At 35.8% G+C, this 20,742-nt stretch overlaps 1 protein-coding gene across 2 annotated transcripts in view; it reads left to right on the forward strand.

Annotated features, from left to right (window-relative positions):
* Positions 1-1,479: 1,479 nt before the first annotated feature.
* The window catches only part of LOC128652593 (receptor-interacting serine/threonine-protein kinase 3), a 124,381-nt gene continuing 105,118 nt past the window's right edge, over positions 1,480-20,742 (forward strand). The window contains exon 1 of one of the 2 annotated variants that reach the window (XM_053705529.1): positions 1,480-1,567. The gene's annotated coding sequence lies outside the window, so the exon portion shown is untranslated. The remainder of the gene's footprint in view (positions 1,568-20,742) is intronic. The other variant, XM_053705526.1, reaches the window with a different exon arrangement.

Raw genomic sequence — 20,742 nt, forward strand, 5'->3', positions numbered from 1 at the left:
AAATATACCAAAATGGGCCTAGATCAATACTTTGGGTTGTCTACTACACTACACTTAAGCTAAAATTAACTCTACAAGCTGCCAACATGCTCCCTAATTAACCCCTTCACTGCTGGGCATAAAACATGTGTGGTGCGCAGTGGCATTTAGCAGCCTTCTAATTGCCAAAAAGCAACGCCAAAGCCATATAAGTCTACTATTTCTGAACAAAGGGGATCACAGAGAAGCATTTACAACCATTTATGCCATAATTGCATAAGTTGTTTGTAAATAATTTCTGTGATAAACCTAAAGTTTGTGAAAAAGTGAACAATTTTTTTTTATTTGATTGCATTTGGCGGTGAAATGGTGGCATGAAATATACCAAAATGGGCCTAGATCAATACTTTGGGTTGTTTACTACACTACACTTAAGCTAAAATTTACTCTACAAGCTGCCTACATGCTCCCTAATTAACCCCTTCACTGCTGGGCATAAAACACGTGTGGTGCACAGTGACATTTAGCAGCCTACTAATTACCAAAAAGCAACGCCAAAGCCATATAAGTCTGCTATAATGGCATGTCTGGCACACAGTGTTGGGGCAAGGGTCCATCTGACAAATTATACCTGGTCTGCAAAGCATGGTCAGTGCAGGTATATCACCTACACTGCGCGCTGTGAAGCAGGCGTAACCCTTACACTACCTGATCCATACAACATCATACCTGATGTTTTAAAGCACGTTATTCCAAACAATTTAGGAATGTTAGGTGATTTATGCCCTTTATGTTTTAAAACCAGACTCTGCATCAACTATGTAATTTTCCATGAGAGTTTTGCCATGGATCCCCCTCCGGCATGCCACAGTCCAGGTGTTAGTCCCCTTGAAACAACTTTTCCATCACTATGTGGGTTTTTAAAATTCGCCTGCCTATTGAAGTCTATGGCGGTTCGCCCGGTTCACGAACATTTGAGGAACAATTTTAGGTTTGCGACATCACTATTGGCGGTCGTTAAAATCCCTATAACGCTCAAAACTCGCAATCTAGCTGATAGTGAGTAAATACTTTTCTTTTGTAGTTGTGCTCAGCAGTTTAATATCAGATTTGTTTATTTTATGGGGGGGGGATTAAAAGCAAAATGTTCTCAATGTTTTGTTACCACTCTTCTGGCACTTCAAGGCTCCATTTATTTTACAAACATATTTAAAAAAAGTGATTTTGTCTACAAAGAAAAAGAAAAATGTATGTTTTGATCTCACATATAGTTTTGCTACAAGGCTTCCAGTGCTCTTTTTAATAAGGAAACCATTACTCACAAACTGAGTTTGTGGAGACTCCTTTACAATAGTCAAGTCAAGACTTTTAACTGTCTAAGTCTCTTGTGTATCTCCTGGAGAATTGAGACACTAATCTGCAATGTGCAGGACCTAGTGCTTAGCCAATGAGCTTCAGCCGGGGAAGCAAAACACATTCCTGTAGCGTTTAGTGTCCCACCCTAAAGCTCTATCTGTACCATGTGATCACTGCTCCTGGCATCTGCTACCAGCACAGCACAGATCGTGCCCCAGGGAACGTTATTGAGGTAGGTTTACTAATTGGCTTTTTCAGTCATTTAAAGTTCAATAGGAAGTGTTCTTAGTTTGCTAAGTGAACATTATTTTCTCAGCAGTTTGTTTATGTACAGTTGATATTTGCAGGGTCCCTTTAAGTCTCTGTCTAAAGCTTCCAGTTACAAATGTATAAGAAATATGTTGAAATGTATACAAATATATACACTGAGGGTTTCATACAATGTATCCATACGACTGAACAGAGCTCATGTCTAAGTGCTGGCTTGGGAAAGTCTGTGTGGAAAATAATTTTTTTTACAACCCCTAATATGGCCCCCCTTTTTGTTCCTGAAGACACAAACACTGTAGTATTTGTTGTGACCCTCATTTAAACCTCCTATTTTCTAAGTAAAATAATGCTGTAGGGATGAGATAATAATTTAATGCTAAACTCAGATTTTACCAGACACCTCCACTTATGAATATAACTCTCTTTTTTTTACAATGCAAAAAAAAAAAAACAATAAAAACGTTAGCTGAAAAAAGTGCAGCATAGCAAAGGGACTGTACAGTAAAAGTGGATTGTTAAGCTTTTTACGGCTTACAGATAGAGAGGGCGCCTAGGGCTAAAGGTATCAAACACCAATGTAGTGTAAAAAATATATATTTAATAAAAGACAGTATACAATAATAAAATTAGTACAAATTAGGGACGTCTCCCTAAATGTTAAAAATCTTAAGTCACAATTAATTGCTACAATGTGGCAGACAAATATAAAATAAAGTGCATATACAATCTAATTTGAATATATTAGAAAATGAGCAAAAGTTACTAAAATATAAAACAATTTATGGTATACCAGAGTCTTAAATATGTATGTTTCACAAGGGATACGGCAGTTATTCCCAAGTATACTGAGGGATATATGATAGCGTGGGACTTTCAAATGAAAGGAGGTTAGTCCTGAAAATGTTCCATACACTTGAAATCGTAGTATAATGCTTGTTTCAAAGAGTACAATAGTGCTAAAGCAGTACTTTACTTTATTTTACTTTACCGCCTGTGAAATCTTCAGTCACACCAAGGACCGCTACGTTAGCCAAGGCAGTCTCTCCCGAGCTGCAAACACAGATCACACACGTGTGTACGGACGGCGTCTGACGTCACTTCTCGTCCGTTTGTTTCCTCTGTGAAAGTTTGACAGCGTGCTGTTATCGATGTTGCAAAGTTGTGGATGTTGTTAACTCCTTCAGTATACAAGCACTCTGTTGTGCTTATACTTGCAAATACAGTTGGATATTTAATTTCATCCACACTGTCAGAGCTTTAAAGTTGTGGTGACAAAATTAACCCGGGTTAAAAAATAGCAATGTTGTTCACAAATAGGGTGACACTTAACCACTCCTGGTACACTGCTACAAAGTCACAAGGTAATCGACGCGTTTCACCCACCTGTGGGCTTTATCAAGATAATTGTGACTTGCAGCAAAGGCCTTTTTAAATGTTCAGAAGGTGTGTGATTGGCTGTGTATCTAATTGGTGTTTTTTGTTCACAGGAGAGTTTAAGGCGGTATATACTTATTCTTCTGTTTCAAGTTCATATATCCCAAATTGCAAACATGTTGATAGTCCAATAAAACCATCTGATATATATATGTACAAATTCACATAATCCCTTTGTAGTATGTTCTCCACATGCTTTCTTATAGTAAAACATTGTATATTAAAATTCTAATATGTCTAAATAAGATGCAAATGCAATTAGTCTATCAGATGCATACACACATCTTAAGGATATGATACACATCTATGATAGAAGATATATAAGACCTAATAAAATTATAACATATATATATGAATAAAATATCTACGCATACTCCATTTTAAAAGATATGTGAGCTTAGTCTAAAAGAGGAAAGGTATATGATTTATTGTTTTAGGATGCCAGTGCTACCCATTGATAAATGTGAAAAATTGTGAAATATGTGAAAATAATAATATGTGAAAATAATATGTGAAAATAATAAAAATAGTAAAAGAAAAAGAAAAAAAGAGAAAGAAAAAGAAAAGGAAAAGAAGAAGAAAAAAAGAGAGAAAAAACGAAGGAAAAAGGATTATATATATTAAGTGGGGGTTAATTTTAAATCTAAATAGCTTCATTCAAATAAAAAAGGTGAAAGATCTAGTTCAGAATTAAGCCCTTGTGGATATAAAGTGTTATACTTATAAATTAATTCTGCTTCTTTAATTAATAGTGTTTTTTCTGTGTTACCCCCCCTCCAGTGTCCTTTAATTTTCTGTACCCCCCAATAATTTAATTCTTTGGTATTACCATGATGAGTGTCTTTGAAGTGCTTGTATAGTGACGTGTCATCCCTCCCTTTTTCTATGCTTAACAAGTGCTCTCTTATCCTGTCTTTAAGACATCGAGTGGTTTCACCAAAATAAAAAAGGTTGCACGAACATTTTAATACGTAAATAATATTTTTGTGTGTACATCTTATGACTTCTTTTATGGTGAGAATATTTTTAGAATTGTTAATCTTAAGAGTCTTCATTTTTGAACTGTGTTTACATGACTTGCATGTATAGCAAGGGAAGAAACCAGTGGGTCTTTTACCCATCATATCTACCTGAGAGTTAGTTGTTGAGCTTATTTTAAGTTCGCTTGGGGCTAGCATTGTTCTAAAGTTTCTAGCTTTCTTAAAAATAAATGTGGGTTTATCTTCTAACTGTGCACCAATTATATTATCTTCTTTTAGCAAGTACCAATTTTTTCTTATTATCTTTTTAATAAGGGAATGATCAGCATTGTAATCAGTAATAAAAGGGACTTTGATTTTATCAGTAGTATCTTTAGTTTTAATTTTATAGTCCAAAAGATTTTCTCTATTTGTTTTTCTAGCTTTGTCAATAGCCTTATTTATGTTATCAGCTTCATAGCCTCTACTGTGAAATTTTTCTGCTAGAATTGTAACCTGGTTCTCAAAATCCTCTACTCTAGAGCAATTTTTCTTAATACGTAAGGTTTGTCCGTATGGGATGTTATCCTTCCATATTTTTAGATGGCAGCTTTCTGCGTGTATCAAATTATTGCACTCTACTTCTTTAAAGTGCGTTTTAGTCTCTATCTTACTATCGATTACCAAAATTTCAAGATCCAGAAAGTTGGCTTGCTCTCTGCTAAAGTGACTAGTGAACTTAAGACCATAATTATTTATATTCATTCTTTTAAAAAGCTCAATTAAGTCTTTCTCTGGACCTCTCCAGACGATCAAAAGATCGTCTATGTACCGTTTGTATAGTACGAGGTTCGCACCGAGAGAGCCATCATTGAAAAAATTCTCTTCCCAAAAACCCATGAAGAGATTGGCATAACTCGGTGAGAACCTCGTACCCATGGCGGTCCCTTCCACTTGTATATAAAATTGATGGTTAAAAGAAAAGAAATTATGTTCTAAAATATATTTAATACTTGCAAGAATAAAATCTTTTTGTTGTGGTTCCATATTATCATCTTTGTCTAAATAATATTTTACCGCCTGTAGTCCTTGTGAGTGATTTATCACAGTATATAAAGACGATACGTCGCATGTAGCTATTAACATGTCTTTTTCCCATTTAAGGGAATTCAAAGTATTCAGTACCTGAGTTGAGTCTTTGAGATGTGATTTGAGTTTGGACACATGGGGCTGTAAGAATCTGTCCACATACTGAGAGAGGTTGGCTGAGATGGAATTAATGCCAGATATAATCGGCCTACCTGGTGGGTTTGTGAGGCATTTATGGACCTTGGGTAAAAAATAAAAAATTGGTGTCTTTGGGTATTTGGGAGTTAAATAATTAAGTTCTTTTTCATTTAATACCCCTTTTTTTCTTCCATCAATTAAAATTTTGTTTAAAATGTTCGTAAACTTCAAAGTTGGATTCAGGGGTAATTTCTTATAAGTTTTCTTATCATCCAAGAGACGGTATGCTTCTACCAGATATTTATCTGTATCCATTACAACAACCCCACCACCTTTGTCCGCCGGTTTTATAGTTATTTCAAGATCTTTTTGTAGTCTATTTAATTCCTCTCTTTCTTTTTTGTTTATATTTTGTTGTCTTAATTTGGGTAATTGGCATTGCTTTACTTCATTAAGTACTATTTTTTCAAATGTATCAATGTAGTTCCCCTTAGCATATGTTGGATAAAACTTAGATTTTGCCTTCAAATTGGTGTGTTGGAATTTATTTGTCTCAGTATTATGTGTGGTACTCTGTTTTTCTAGTGGGCTTTTCATAAAGAATCTTTTGAGTGTTATGTTCCTAACGAATTTTTTGATATGAATATGGGTGTTGAACTTGCTCATCCTTACTGTGGGTGCAAATGAAAGACCTAAGTTTAGTAGTTTTTCTTGTTCTTGAGTTAGTACTTTTTTGCTTAAATTAAAGATCCCACTTTTATTCTTATTTACCTCCATCTTTTTGCGTCTTTTGGTGTTTCTCCCTCCTCTCTTTCCTCTAAATTTCTTTTTCGTCTTTGTTGATGCTCTGAATCTATTTGTTGTAGTTTTATAGAATTGCCCTCTTTTAGAGGGCTGGGACCTAAAAAAGAATTTTGTTCAACAGTGGACACTTTATCTATACTTATGGAGTCATCTCTTAACGGTAGGAACCTATTTTGTGTTGGTGTATTATATTCTCTTTGTTCTTGTCTGTTATATTTCCAACCATTACTGTTTCTATTTCTAGAGTACTCCCATTCATTGTCTCTGAATCTTTGATCAGTATGGTAATGATTACTATAATTTTGACTATTATGATGGTAGTCATACTGTCTAGGTGTAAAGTTACGATTATAATAATTAGGATGATTATATTGATTTTGTCGGTTAGAATAATAGTAATTTCTATTTTGACCATTATAATTTTGTTTATTATAATATGGTCTATTATAGTCACTTTGACCATTAGGGTGTTGTTTATTATAATATGGTCTTTTATTATCATTATAATGCGTGTTATTTTGGTTATGGTGATGGGATTGGTTTTGGTATTCATTACTTCTTACCATATTCTGAGTATTTTTATTGTGGGTATTATTAAATCTTTCAACATCTTTTCGTTCTCCTTGTTCATTAGTTTTAGTTGTTGACTCTATACTATCTTTGATATCTCTCTCCATTTTACCCCATTTGGATCTTAAAAGATCTTTATTTAAGTTATCTAGTTTATTTATAATTACTCTTTGTTTTTCTTTAAATTCAGATTCCTCTCTCATCCCTTTTAATTTTTCTTTTAAATCAATGATATTACCTTCTATGATTGTTAGAGTTTCTTTACGTGATTTTTTAAGTATTTCAATCAGACCTATAGAGGCAGTCTTTAAAGTATTTTTCCATTCAAGCTGTAGTTCTTCGCTTAAGGTGAAAGTGCAGTTCTTATTAAATTGTAATCCCCTTGGGATAATCCCTTTGTTTATATATCTATTTAGAAACACTAACTCCATTTTTTGTTTAAGTTCTTTCGTCATAGCTGTTTCTAGATCTGTCATTAGATCTGATAGATTCATGAATGATTTGTGGCTATGTGAACTAGGAATACTTTCATTGTCTAATTCCAAATATATTTTATCTCTAAAATCAAAAAGGTCCTCCATAGTAAATATATGTGTTATATGATTTTACACAAACAATTTCCCAAAAAATGGTGTCCTATGCTGCACAACTATGAAGGGATAAAACAAGTTAAAAATAAACAAAAGTTTAGAAGTGCGCTTAGGAACTAATACCAAGCACCTCTCTAAGAGACACTATCCCTAAAGAGTGTCAGAATATAGTGAAAGTGGATTGTTAAGCTTTTTACGGCTTACAGATAGAGAGGGCGCCTAGGGCTAAAGGTATCAAACACCAATGTAGTGTAAAAAATATATATTTAATAAAAGACAGTATACAATAATAAAATTAGTACAAATTAGGGACGTCTCCCTAAATGTTAAAAATCTTAAGTCACAATTAATTGCTACAATGTGGCAGATAAATATAAAATAAAGTGCATATACAATCTAATTTGAATATATTAGAAAATGAGCAAAAGTTACTAAAATATAAAACAATTTACGGTATACCAGAGTCTTAAATATGTATGTTTCACAAGGGATACGGCAGTTATTCCCAAGTATACTGAGGGATATATGATAGCGTGGGACTTTCAAATGAAAGGAGGTTAGTCCTGAAAATGTTCCATACACTTGAAATCGTAGTATAATGCTTGTTTCAAAGAGTACAATAGTGCTAAAGCAGTACTTTACTTTATTTTACTTTACCGCCTGTGAAATCTTCAGTCACACCAAGGACCGCTACGTTAGCCAAGGCAGTCTCTCCCGAGCTGCAAACACAGATCACACACGTGTGTACGGACGGCGTCTGACGTCACTTCTCGTCCGTTTGTTTCCTCTGTGAAAGTTTGACAGCGTGCTGTTATCGATGTTGCAAAGTTGTGGATGTTGTTAACTCCTTCAGTATACAAGCACTCTGTTGTGCTTATACTTGCAAATACAGTTGGATATTTAATTTCATCCACACTGTCAGAGCTTTAAAGTTGTGGTGACAAAATTAACCCGGGTTAAAAAATAGCAATGTTGTTCACAAATAGGGTGACACTTAACCACTCCTGGTACACTGCTACAAAGTCACAAGGTAATCGACGCGTTTCACCCACCTGTGGGCTTTATCAAGATAATTGTGACTTGCAGCAAAGGCCTTTTTAAAAACTGTTAGCATAGCAAAGGGACCGTACAGTAAAAACTGTTAGCATAGCAAAGGGACCGTACAGTAAAAACTGTTAGCATAGCAAAGGGACCGTACAGTAAAAACTGTTAGCATAGCAAAGGGACCGTACAGTAAAAACTGTTAGCATAGCAAAGAGACTATAGAGTAAAAAGGTAACTTTAATAGTTTTAAAAACATTTTCATTTTACTTCTGGGGGTCTATTTATGAAGCAGCGGATGCTGCTTCCGACCCTCTCCGCTTCAGTTCCGCCTGAAGCAGAAGTTAAGAAGCAGCGGTCCTAAAACCGCTGTTTGTTAACTCGTCCGCCACCTCTGAGGTGGCGGACAGCAATCAGCCCAAACGAATACGATCAGGTTGACACCCCCTGCAGGGGTCGGTATTGCACCAGCAGTTCACCAGAATGATAAATGATAAATAAAGCGTATGCTGTCGGCATTTATTCGCTATAGCAGATCATGTCTGTCCGCACCTACATAAATAGACCCCCTGTAATCAAATGTGCTCTCTTTTGTTGAAGAGAAAAAACAATGTAGGCACCTAGAGCTCAGGAGTGTGCACGTATCTTTAGCAGTGTTTGCTAAAAATATTGTTGCAATCAAATATATTTAAAACCTACGTATGATAATATTTTATCTTGGGCCAATAGGATTGATATTGCTTTAATTGCTTGAGCATGTAAAATTTTCATTTGATTGGCTAACATTTTATTGTTTTGCAGTACAGAAACATACACCTTGAAAAACGTCTTCTTCATCTTTAGTGGGGTGTTTAGATCGAGAAATATAAAATAAATTCCTGCAGTGAACAAACAATCACTGTGTAAGGCATTGCAGGGTGCAAGTTCAGAATCATGCAGGAGATACTCACACCCCATATTCCGAGTTAAATTACAAACTAAGGGCTCATTTCTATTGAACTGTAAAATATGTAGCCATAAGCTACCAAAGTTGTGGCTCCATTTTAGTACCAGGTTTCCACTGAAATTTTTTGCGAAGAGCATGCAGTCACTCTTTTCATGTAAGTTAAACGTTGTGTTAATACTTCCATACGACGTCGGATTTCTCAAAAATTGTGCCATAACAAGTTAGTTGCTATGGTAAGCCGACCTTACACTATATAAAATCTACGTTTAATGTCTGCGCTCCTTACCTGTGATAACCTCTAAAGAGAAACAAAAACAAAGATAAACATTAATAATACATTTTTTTTAAACTGTAAGCAAATACTACTTTTTATTATAATTGCATTTTTACTCTATTAATATATGTAATATGTATTGCTGCTCTAGGCATAGGTCTACTTTGAATTTTGTAGATACTTGCTTGCACATATTTTTATATGGAAATATATATTGATATTTCCGTAAAAACATATTACAATTTTTTTCTACATTGAAACTCTTGCATTATTTGCAAATTTTAAAATTTCAATGGGAACTAGGCCTCAAAAAGCAATAATTTTTCCTCGTTTACATCTAGCTGAGCTGCCGATATTGGGCCAGATTATGAGTGGAGAGCAAATGTTTGCGCCTGAGTGATAAGGGGTTTATCATGCGTGTTTGCGCTTGTCTGGCTTACTGCTTACAAGTTTGAAAGTAAACGTGATCGCTTGAGCACAATCAAGATTTACGCTAGTATGGTTATTGCGACAGGTTAACTGTTTCACAAAACATAAAAGTTGCGCAAAACACATAAAAAATACATTACAAAGTATAGTTACAGTCATAATAAAAATATATCTAACACAAATATCTAATAAAAATTATTTAACGAAAAATATTGCACACAAAAGTTATAAAGGCTCGAAGATATGAGATATCAGGTGTAAGAAAAAAAAGCAGGCAAACTAATACATACATATACTGTACATGTCTAAAGATGGATGTGCTTACATGTGTGTGTGTGTTTATACATGTGTTAATGTATTTACATGTGTATATAAGTATTTACAGACATATACACATATAAACACATACATATGTACATACATAAGACATATATATATATATATAAGTGTATTGGAGCCCTTTGCAGTTAAATAGATGAAAACGTGTAAAAGCATATTTATGCAATATTCATTTTCAATAAAGTGTTATACTGTGTATTCACTGTAAATTTTCATCTCAATTTCACAATCCAATGTTCTCCACATAGCAGAATATGCTATGTATTACAGTGAAAACGGAATGGCATCAGACAACGGAAATTTTCTGTCTTAGACAGGTTTCCGTCTTATATAGTTAGTAACTGATGGAGCATCTTTTGACATTCGCAAATTCAAAAATGGCAGAATAATGTTACTGTATTGGTCATGAAGCCAGTCTGAACTGCAGTGCCGTAAGGGAGCATAGGACTGGATTCCTGACCAATCAGGAAGTCGGACGGCAGGTAATGACCTGCCTTCCGGCTTCCTGATTGGCTGGGAAGCCGTTTCCATGTTTCCTCACGGCACTGCATGTTTCCCTCTGACCGTCAGTTCCGGTATCAGAGCATTTGGGTTTAAATGCTCAGGATCAGCACCATACCATAAAGTACCAATATCAGTGCATCCCTAATCAGAATCAATTTCTTGTTTTTCTTGCATGCAAGTAACAAAGACAGTACAATTTTTCGGCTTAATCATTACAGCAGTTTTTTATTTATTTTTTATCTGGATTACCTTTTTTACTCTAACACAGGAAATAGGTGAGAAAACATAAATTGTATACAAACAGTACAGTGAACACAAAAAAGGAACAGAGCGCAACCGCAACTCAAGGTAAAACTTTTATTTTTATGTCATGCGCTAAAAAACGAATTGCACTTACAAGAAGTTGGCAATATTAAAGCCTTTAGGTATTAACAGTCCGCTGGATCACAGTTTTTCTGTTAGCTCCTCACACTGGGATCAGTTCTGGCATCTCCGTGAAATCCCCAGGATCAGATGTCAATAACCCAAATGGTGACAGATAAGCAAGTACTTGTAAGAACAACTGAATTTAAATGTCCATCAACAGTGTCCCTATTAACGTCTACGCGTTTCGTCCTCCTTAGTCGGGACTTTCTCAAGACTCAGGGTATGGTAACTTCTTTCGAGGGGATTTAAAAATTTAAAAAATATATAAGCTGGTGAAACCCTAAAATTTTAAATTTATATTTATAAATATAAAAATACTGACTAAGATTAATATATAAATTTAAATAGTTGCTACTTATTAAATTACTTTGTTCTCTTTGGAGTAGTTATTACTTATAAAAGTATACCTATAATTATTGCTTAATACATTGTTAAAATCAAATCATGAATGCTTGAAGATCCAAATCTATGTTTAGCCCTTTTGGAACCAAGCAGTCTAACAGCTGAATCCATTTCGTTTCTCTTTTTCTTAATTCTGTTAATCTTTGATGGGGATTGACAGTCCCAGATACTGTTTCTAAGATACTGATTTTGAGACTACTGGGGTCCTTGTTATGGAACTCACGAAAGTGATCAGACACACTGTGTGTCTTTAAACCTTGTTCTATATTGTAAATATGTTCATAGCATCTACGTTTCACTTTCCTTTTTGTTCTTCCTACATAGACACACCCACATTTACAAGTTAGGCTATAAACCACATATGTTGATTGACAGGTGCCTCTTGATTTGATGGGGAATGATTTCGAATTACTTGTGTCTTTAATGGAATCCCTATTCCAGATCAAGGGGCACAAGCAATAATTATAGGTATACTTTTATAAGTAATAACTACTCCAAAGAGAACAAAGTAATTTAATAAGTAGCAACTATTTAAATTTATATATTAATCTTAGTCAGTATTTTTATATTTATAAATATAAATTTAAAATTTTAGGGTTTCACCAGCTTATATTTTTTTAAATTTTTAAATTATTAAAATAAATTTTTTTTAATTATAGGTAAGCACACATTAGAGAGGTTTAGAATTGGTGTTGGTACATCTCCATTACTAGTAATAGGAGGTACATAAGGGAGAAGGCAAAGTGCATATCCCTTTAAGGAATCGCTAATAATATCCCTTTAAGAAATACTAGCAGAGGTTTTAGCAAGCAAGAGCCTCACAAAGTGCTATTCGAAAGCACAATATAATGTTATGTTCGTATATTTTAAAATATTATATGATGTTGTTGTCGTTTTGTATTATTCAGTTGGATTATTCAGTTGTATTGCAATATTCAATTTGTGTAAGGTGGTGTTTTTAAATTTTAATGAAAATATCAATATCGGCGACTCCTGTCTGACGTACCGCATTCGAGACACATTGTTTGTTGGTGGGTGTGTCGGATCGGAGTCTACGATTGGTCTAGAATTCAACCAATGGAAATACAGCTGGATATTTAAGAAGAGGATCCCCGCGAAAGAAGTTACCATACCCTGAGTCTTGAGAAAGTCCCGACTAAGGAGGACGAAACGCGTAGACGTTAATAGGGACACTGTTGATGGACATTTAAATTCAGTTGTTCTTACAAGTACTTGCTTATCTGTCACCATTTGGGTTATTGACATCTGATCCTGGGGATTTCACGGAGATGCCAGAACTGATCCCAGTGTGAGGAGCTAACAGAAAAACTGTGATCCAGCGGACTGTTAATACCTAAAGGCTTTAATATTGCCAACTTCTTGTAAGTGCAATTCGTTTTTTAGCGCATGACATAAAAATAAAAGTTTTACCTTGAGTTGCGGTTGCGCTCTGTTCCTTTTTTGTGTTCACAGCTTCCCGTAGTTTGGGCGCTCTTCAGCGTCTAACGAGCATCAAAGCAGCACCGCTCTCAATAACAGAGGCAGGAGGATCTTTACTCTGACATCCGAATATATGTGCAAATCTACCATACTCCTGGGGACATCGAGGTGAGATAGGTAGCATTTGTTATGCTACTTTTTAGTTTGTGTTAAAAGTTATGTGTGATAGTTAGATTGTGTTTTATTTTCACTTTTGAATATTGCGTTACACTTGTCAATACAATTGATATTCAATTGATATTCAATTTTGTCCATATCTACTGTATAGTTATAGTGTGTATAAGGAGTGCTTAGCAATTGGCTCACTTAAAACTATATTTCACATTGTGAATTGTTACTGTGTATGTAAATCCTGTAAACGTTCAAGTGTGTAGAGTTCAGCCGGTTGATAATAAGTTACAATAGGCTCTACAGCAGTTGTCAGTTAGCGCAGTGTTAGGGTAATAGTATAGGTTTTGTTCTTAAACAGTACAGTACTGTATTAAAAGATTATTTGTTGCATCAATTACTGTTCAGTAATACACAAACTTTAACTCTTCTAAATACCTGTACAGTATGCAGTACAATGACATCTACAGGTGCAGTATCTATTGTGCACAATTCCCCCAAATACAGGTTCAGTAATCACACCTTATGCAAACATTTAAAAAAAAATAATGTACAGTAAAATACAGTACTGTAAAAATACAGGTACAGTACTGTACAGTACATGCACATGCTTTTATTTTTTAGTGTACACCTGTACTGTACAGTAATATATCTGGATTTATTGTTACAGTTCTTTACTACAGTACTTTTTTATTCTAACAGAAAATGGTACAGTACTAAACATTATTACCAGCAAAAGATTACCTGTAATGGTTTCATCAACATGGTTCACAATTACAGTAATACAGTACACAAACTTAAACTCTTCTAAATACAGTAAAATTACAGCTACAGTATCTATTGCGCTCAATGCCCACTAATGATCACATACAGTCATATGCAAACATTTTAAACTACAGTACAGTTAATACAGTAAAATATTGAAAATAAAAATACCTGTGCAAGTACTGTTAATAAAATACAATACTGTACTGTACTGTAAATAAAAATACAGGTACTGTACATACTTTTAATTTTTTTAGTGTACACCTGTTATATACAGTACAGTATCTGGATTTATTTTTACAGTACAGTACTGTACTTCAGTACTTTTTTATTCTAACAGAAAATGGTACAGTACTGAACATTATTAAAGATGAATTGTTGCATCAACTTTGTTTATAATTACTGTACTGTAATACACAAACTTAAACTCTTCTAAATACAGTACAATTACAGGTACAGTATCTATTGAGTGCAATGCCCACTAATAATCACATCTTATGCATACATTTTAAAGTACAGTACTGTAAATAAAATACTATAAATAAAAATACAGTACAATTACTGTACATAAAATAATGTACATAAAATAGTGTACAACTGCTGAAAATAAAATTCTGTAAATAAAAACACAGGTACTATACTCTACCTGTACGTACTTTAAAATTTTTAGTGTACACCTGTACAGTACAGTATCTGGATTTATTTTTATAGTACTTTACTACAGTACTTTTTAATTCTAACAGAAAAGGGCTATGAAGACCGCAACTGTATTCTATACAAATACAGTACTGAACATTATTAAGTGTAAAAGATTAATTGTTGTATCAACTTTGTTCAAAATTACTGTAACACAAACTTCAACTCTTCTAAATACAGTATGCAGTACAATTACAGGTACAGTACTGTATATACAGTATTGTGCACATTTCCCACTAATACAATCACATCTTATGCAAACATTTTAAAGTACAGTACTGTATAGTGTGTGTTATGTTTTTGTAATCCAGTCCAGTACTGTACTTTAAAATGTTTGTAGCTGCAAATGGAGTCAATGTTTACATAGATTACTTTTTAATCAAGTTCAATACTGTACTTTAAAATGTTTGTACTGTACTGTTGCTGGAGAGGTCTTGCTTGAAGGTCCAGATACAGAATGATCTAGAACAGGCCAGTGTGTTCTGAAACAGAAAAATACATTAGTTAGTAATCAGATATAATGATCATAAACAAAACATTCAACAGTACTGTTAAATAATGTACAGTACTCTACAGTACTAAAAAAACAGTACTGTACAGTACTGTATTTAAGCTTTACATATTCTTATACAGTACAGTACTGTATTTAGATAGTGTACTACAGTTACTGTCTACTGTATGTTTTTACTGTACTTACCTTTATTGGTTTACTTGTCCCCACATTCCCAATAATTTTGCCTGTTTTCTTGGGACATTGGTTATCCTTTTTTCAATTAAATGTCTAGTGAATGTTATTGGTTCTAGAAGCTCCGATCAGTAATTAAATAATGCAAACTCTTGCAACTGGTGAACTTTCTCTAGTGCATCTTGGTAACTTTTGATAAATGGCTCACTGGGAATTTCTGCGGTTTCAGCACTTTCATTGTCATCCATGGTCTCATCACTGTCTTGTTGTTGATCTAAAAGTTCCACGGCATTTGTAAATGTGGTTTCCGTTGCAAGTTCTTTGTCTATGTCAATGTAACGGTCTATTTCACTGTCAACAAGACCTCTTGCTGGAATAATGAACAAATATCATTGTTTTCTTCTACAGTCACCTGTATTATTTCTGGCAATTCTTCATTATTGTTCCTGTTTGAATTAGAGAAACCAGCTTTTACAAAGCACTTGCAAATGGTATCAGCAGAAATAGCCTTGCATGCCATAGAAATTCAGTTGACAGCATCAAGGACTGTTATAGACTTGGCAATCTGGTGTACATTCTGTGTGGTAGAAATGTTTGCAACCAAGGACTGTAGCAATAATTTTCTATAGTGCGTCTTCATGGTGTAGATAACACCTTGGTCCATTGGCTGTGTTACGCTTTTTGTGTTTGCAGGGAACCAGGCTAATTTTACATTGCTAAGTTTCAGATGCGGATGGCAGGTAGCGTTATCCAAAAACAGGATGACTTTATGACCTTCTCTCTTAATTTTTCTGTCAAAAATCCTGAGCCATTCAGACATTAGTTCTGCTGTCATCCAGGCTTTTTTATTTGCACGCCAAAAAATGGAAAGCTGTGTAGTGTCTATGTTTTTGAAGAAACATGGCTCTGCTGCCTTACCAATCACAAGAGGCTTCTCCAATCTCCCATCCATGTTTCTACAGAGGAACACCGTCAATCTTTCCTTGGATAACTTTCTACCTGTGCACTTTTTACGTTTAACAGCCAGAGTTTTTGAAGCTTTTTGAACTTTTCTTTCTAGTGGCCAACAGTTGCTAGATCTACATATTTTGCTTCTCCACATATTTCATTCCATACAATGCAATGCCTCCTTTTAAAACTTTCCAACCAGCCATTAGATGCCTTAAAATCTGTTTTGCCTAATTCTTTGGCTAGCTCGAGGGCTTGTGTTTGCAGTATAGGACCGGAAATTGGTAAATTTTTAGACCGTGCGGCTACAAACCATTCTGACAGAAGCTTGTTTAAATCTTCATTTCATGTTGCCTTCGCTTTCCTCTTCACCATTGCCAGCTAACCATTCTTCCATGATTTTCTCTTTATTTTTGATAGCTTCATAAATTTGCGTTTTGCCACACTTAAATTTCTCAATGCATTGTTTTACAGACAACTTATCTTTTGTGTAGGCCTCAATCACTTTAACTTTCGCAGCGAGAGTAAGAATGTTGCACTTTCTAGGAGCCATTCTGTGTCCTACACCTCTTCCGTTTCAGCATCCTTCCAACACCCCTTCCACTTCCTTCCCACACCACTTCCGTTTCAGCATTCCTTACAACACCCCTTCAGCTTCCTTTCAACACCACTTCAATTTCTGCATCCTTCTTACATCACTTCCATGTCAGCGTCTGTTCCATCATCTCGTTCCCACCTCACTTCCATTCCAACGTTGCCACACCCTTCCATGTTACATTTTCCGGCTTATCCAGGTAAGTGAACCAAATGTATATGCAATTAACACTGTGACCGCGTTCCGTTTCCGCGTTGGACAGGTTCTGGCTTATCCAGGTAGTAAAACAAAGAAAGTATACCACTAAGCGCCAGCACAAAGGGATATTTCTGACATGGACAGGTTTCCATGTTATACAGAGTCCGTCTTGGACAGTTTTCCTATATATCGGATGCAAAAATTTAGGCACCCCTGACAATTTCCATGATTTTTATTTATAAATAATTGGGTCACTGTGTTTGGATCAGCAATTTAATTTTGATCTATCAAATAACTGAAGGACACAGTAATATTTCAGTAGTGAAATTAGGTTTATTGGATTAACAGAAAATGTACAATATGCATCAAAACGAAATTAGACAGGTGCATAAATTTGGGCACCCCAACAGAAATATTGCATCAATATTTAGTAGAGCCTCCTTTAGCAGAAATAACAGCCTCTAGACGCTTCCTATAGCCTGTAATGAGCGTCTGGATGGACTGGGTGGCCATTCCAGAACATTGTACTTGTTCCTCTGCATAAATGCCAGAGTAGATTTTGAACACTGTTTTGGGTCCTTGTCTTGTTGAAATATTCAGCTCCGGCGTAACTTCAACTTTGTGACTGATTCCTCAACATTATTCTCAAGTATCTGCTGATATTGAGTGGAATCCATGTGACCCTCAACTTTAACAAGATTCCCAGTACCGGCACTGACCACACAGCCCCACAGCATGATGGAACATCCACCAAATTTTACTGTGGCTAGCAAATGTTTGTCTTGGAACGCTGTGTTCTTTTGCCGCCATGCAAAACGTCCTTGCCCTTGCATTGTCCCAGACCTGTTTGGTAGTTCCTGTGTATTACCTGGTCTGATGTCTCTTCTGGTTCCTGATTTCTGGCTTGTTCCTGACTCTGCTGTTCTCTTTGTTCCTGATTCCGGCTCGTCTGACTACTCGCTTTGGCTCCTGACTCGGCTCGTCTGACTACCAGCTCTGGCTTTGACTCCTGGCTTGTATTTGACTTGTGGACTTTTTATTATTTTTTGTTATTAATAAAGGTGTGATTATTTTTGCACTTCTCATCTCAGTCTGATTCCTGGCACCCTGACACTATGTTTGTGGCGTGTGTGCAGAAAAGTCTTCTTCTGCATCACTCTCCCATACACTGAATTATTGAATGATGCACAGTGACACTATCTGCAGCAAGATGATGTTGTGGGCCTTTGGAGGTGGTCTGTGGGCTGTTTTTGACCGTTCTCACCATCCTTTGCCTTTGCCTCTCCAATATTTTATTTCTGGCCTTAACAAGAAACTGTGCCTGTGGTCATCCATTTCCTCACTATGTTCCTCACAGTGGATACTGACAGTTTAAATCTCTGTGAAAGCTTTTTGTAGGTCATTTGAGAGTTGTTTTGAGGCCCCCATGTTGCCACTCTTCAGAGGAGAGTCAAAGAGAACAACAACTTGCAATTGGTCACCTTAAATACCTTTTCTCATGATTGGATGCACCTGTCTATGAAGTTCAAGGCTTAATGGGCTCACCTAACCAATTGTGTGTTCCAATTATTCAGTACTAGGAAGTTACAGGTATTCAAATTAACAAAATGACAAGAGTGCCCAAATGTATGCACCTGTCTAATTTTGTTTTGATGCATATTGCACATATTCTGCTAATCCAATAAACCTCATTTCACTACTGAAATATTACAAATCAGAATACAGTCCTCGGACAGAAATTGCACGCGCGTGCAATTTCTGTCCGAGGACTGGATTCTGATTTGATGATGATTTGAAGAAGAAGGCAGCTACGTAACGGTGGGGGGAGTCCGGCTGCCATATTTACCCGGTATTACACAAGTTACTGAAAGTGATTACTACAGAAGCAAGGCGGCATGGCAGGAGGGATATACTGCAGGCGGATCTTCGGTTCTTATATTTCTAGTGCAAATAATGTTAAGGGAAGTGTTGAATGTCCCTTTAAATCCCCTTTTTTCCCCATTCTGATGCTCTGATTGAACTTCAGCAAGTCGTCTTCACCACTTCTAGATGCCTAAATGATTGAGTTGCTGCCATGTGTTGGCTGATTAGCAATTTGTGTTACCAAGGTGTACCTAATAAAGTGGCAGTTGAGTGTATGTATGTGTATGTGTGTGTATATGTGTGTATATATATATATATATATATATATATATATATATATATATATATATAAATAGAACATATTCTGTTATGTGCAGAACATTGGAATGTGAAATATCCATATTTTCATGCTGGGTTAGCACACATGAGAATATGCGATCGGGTTTGCGCGAGAGTGGGGTTTTAGGTTGTTTTTTTTTCTCCGTTGACTTCTATGGGGGAATACTTGAATGCACACACAATACTGTAAGTTTGGCTTTTTACGCTCGTCGGGTTAGCGCACAAGCGTAAACAGTTTACTTTCTACTCATAATACAAGCGCAATGAAAAGCTTACTTCTATCGCAGTTAACACTCGAGCAGGAGCGTTAATTAGCTCTTCACTTGTAATCTGGCCGTTTATTGGGAATGTTAAAGTTATAGTAAATCCTAATTTACAAGGTCAGCAAATAAAGGGGACTTTCAGTCTTGGGAGCCGGCATTTATCATTGCCCGAGCATTTCTTGTGAAATGCTTGTGCAATACTGCCCCCTGCACATTTGTGGCCAATCAGCCACTAGCGGCGGGTGTCAATCAAGCTAATTGCTAACTCAGAGGTGGCGGATGAGTTAAGGAGCAGCGGTCTTAAAGGGACAGTAAACCTTAAAAATAATGTTATATAATTCTGGACATATAGTATAACATTATTTAGGTGCTATAGCCATAAAAGCATTTTTTCCTTTTATATTTTGCTAAAATACGGCGCTTTTACAGACCCGCTCTCTGCTGAGCGGGTCTGTAATATTCAGTCAGCGCATCGGGCCAGCTGTATAGTCACAGCCTGGCCCGACCGCGCCATAAGACTAAGTGCAGCTCGCTCCTGTCACAGGAGCTGACTGAATATTACAGACCCGCTCAGCAGAGAGCAGAGAGCGGGTCTGTAAAAGCGCCGTATTTTAGCAAAATATAAAAGGAAAAAATGCTTTTATGGCTATAGCACCTAAATAATGTTATATAATTCTGCACTATGTGCAGAATTATATAACATTATTTTTAAGGTTTACTGTCCCTTTAAGACCACTGCTTCTTAACTTACATTTCCAGCGAGCCAGAAAGTACAGGGGTAGATAGCAGCCTCCACTGCTTGGTTAATCTACCCCTTGAAGTATGAAATGCTTCATGCAGAAAGTTTTTTTATTTGTCTGCAGCGTCTGCCACTCTGAGTGCCTCAAGTCCCCCATGGCAGAACGCTATTTTGCAGTGAGGTGATCTTAGCCAATAGCGTGCTAGCTATCCGGCATAATGTCAGCTGGCCCACACGGCTATTGGCTAAAAGATGGAAACGTCACCTCACTGAAAAATAGCATTCTGCTGCGGGCAGCCTGAAGTGCTCAGCGTGGTAAATGCTTCAGACAAATAAAGGCACTTTCAGCTGAAGTTTTTTTTAACTTCATGACTGTGAAAGTCCCCTTAATTTGTTCCACTGGAAAATCCTAGTTTCAAAAATGATTAAAAAAGGATTTACTATTGTTTAATCACAACAAAAATGTTTTGTCATTTATTAAGTAAAACACAGT

Source organism: Bombina bombina, chromosome 1 (assembly GCF_027579735.1).
Source record: "Bombina bombina isolate aBomBom1 chromosome 1, aBomBom1.pri, whole genome shotgun sequence".
In the NCBI taxonomy this organism is placed as follows: domain Eukaryota; kingdom Metazoa; phylum Chordata; class Amphibia; order Anura; family Bombinatoridae; genus Bombina; species Bombina bombina.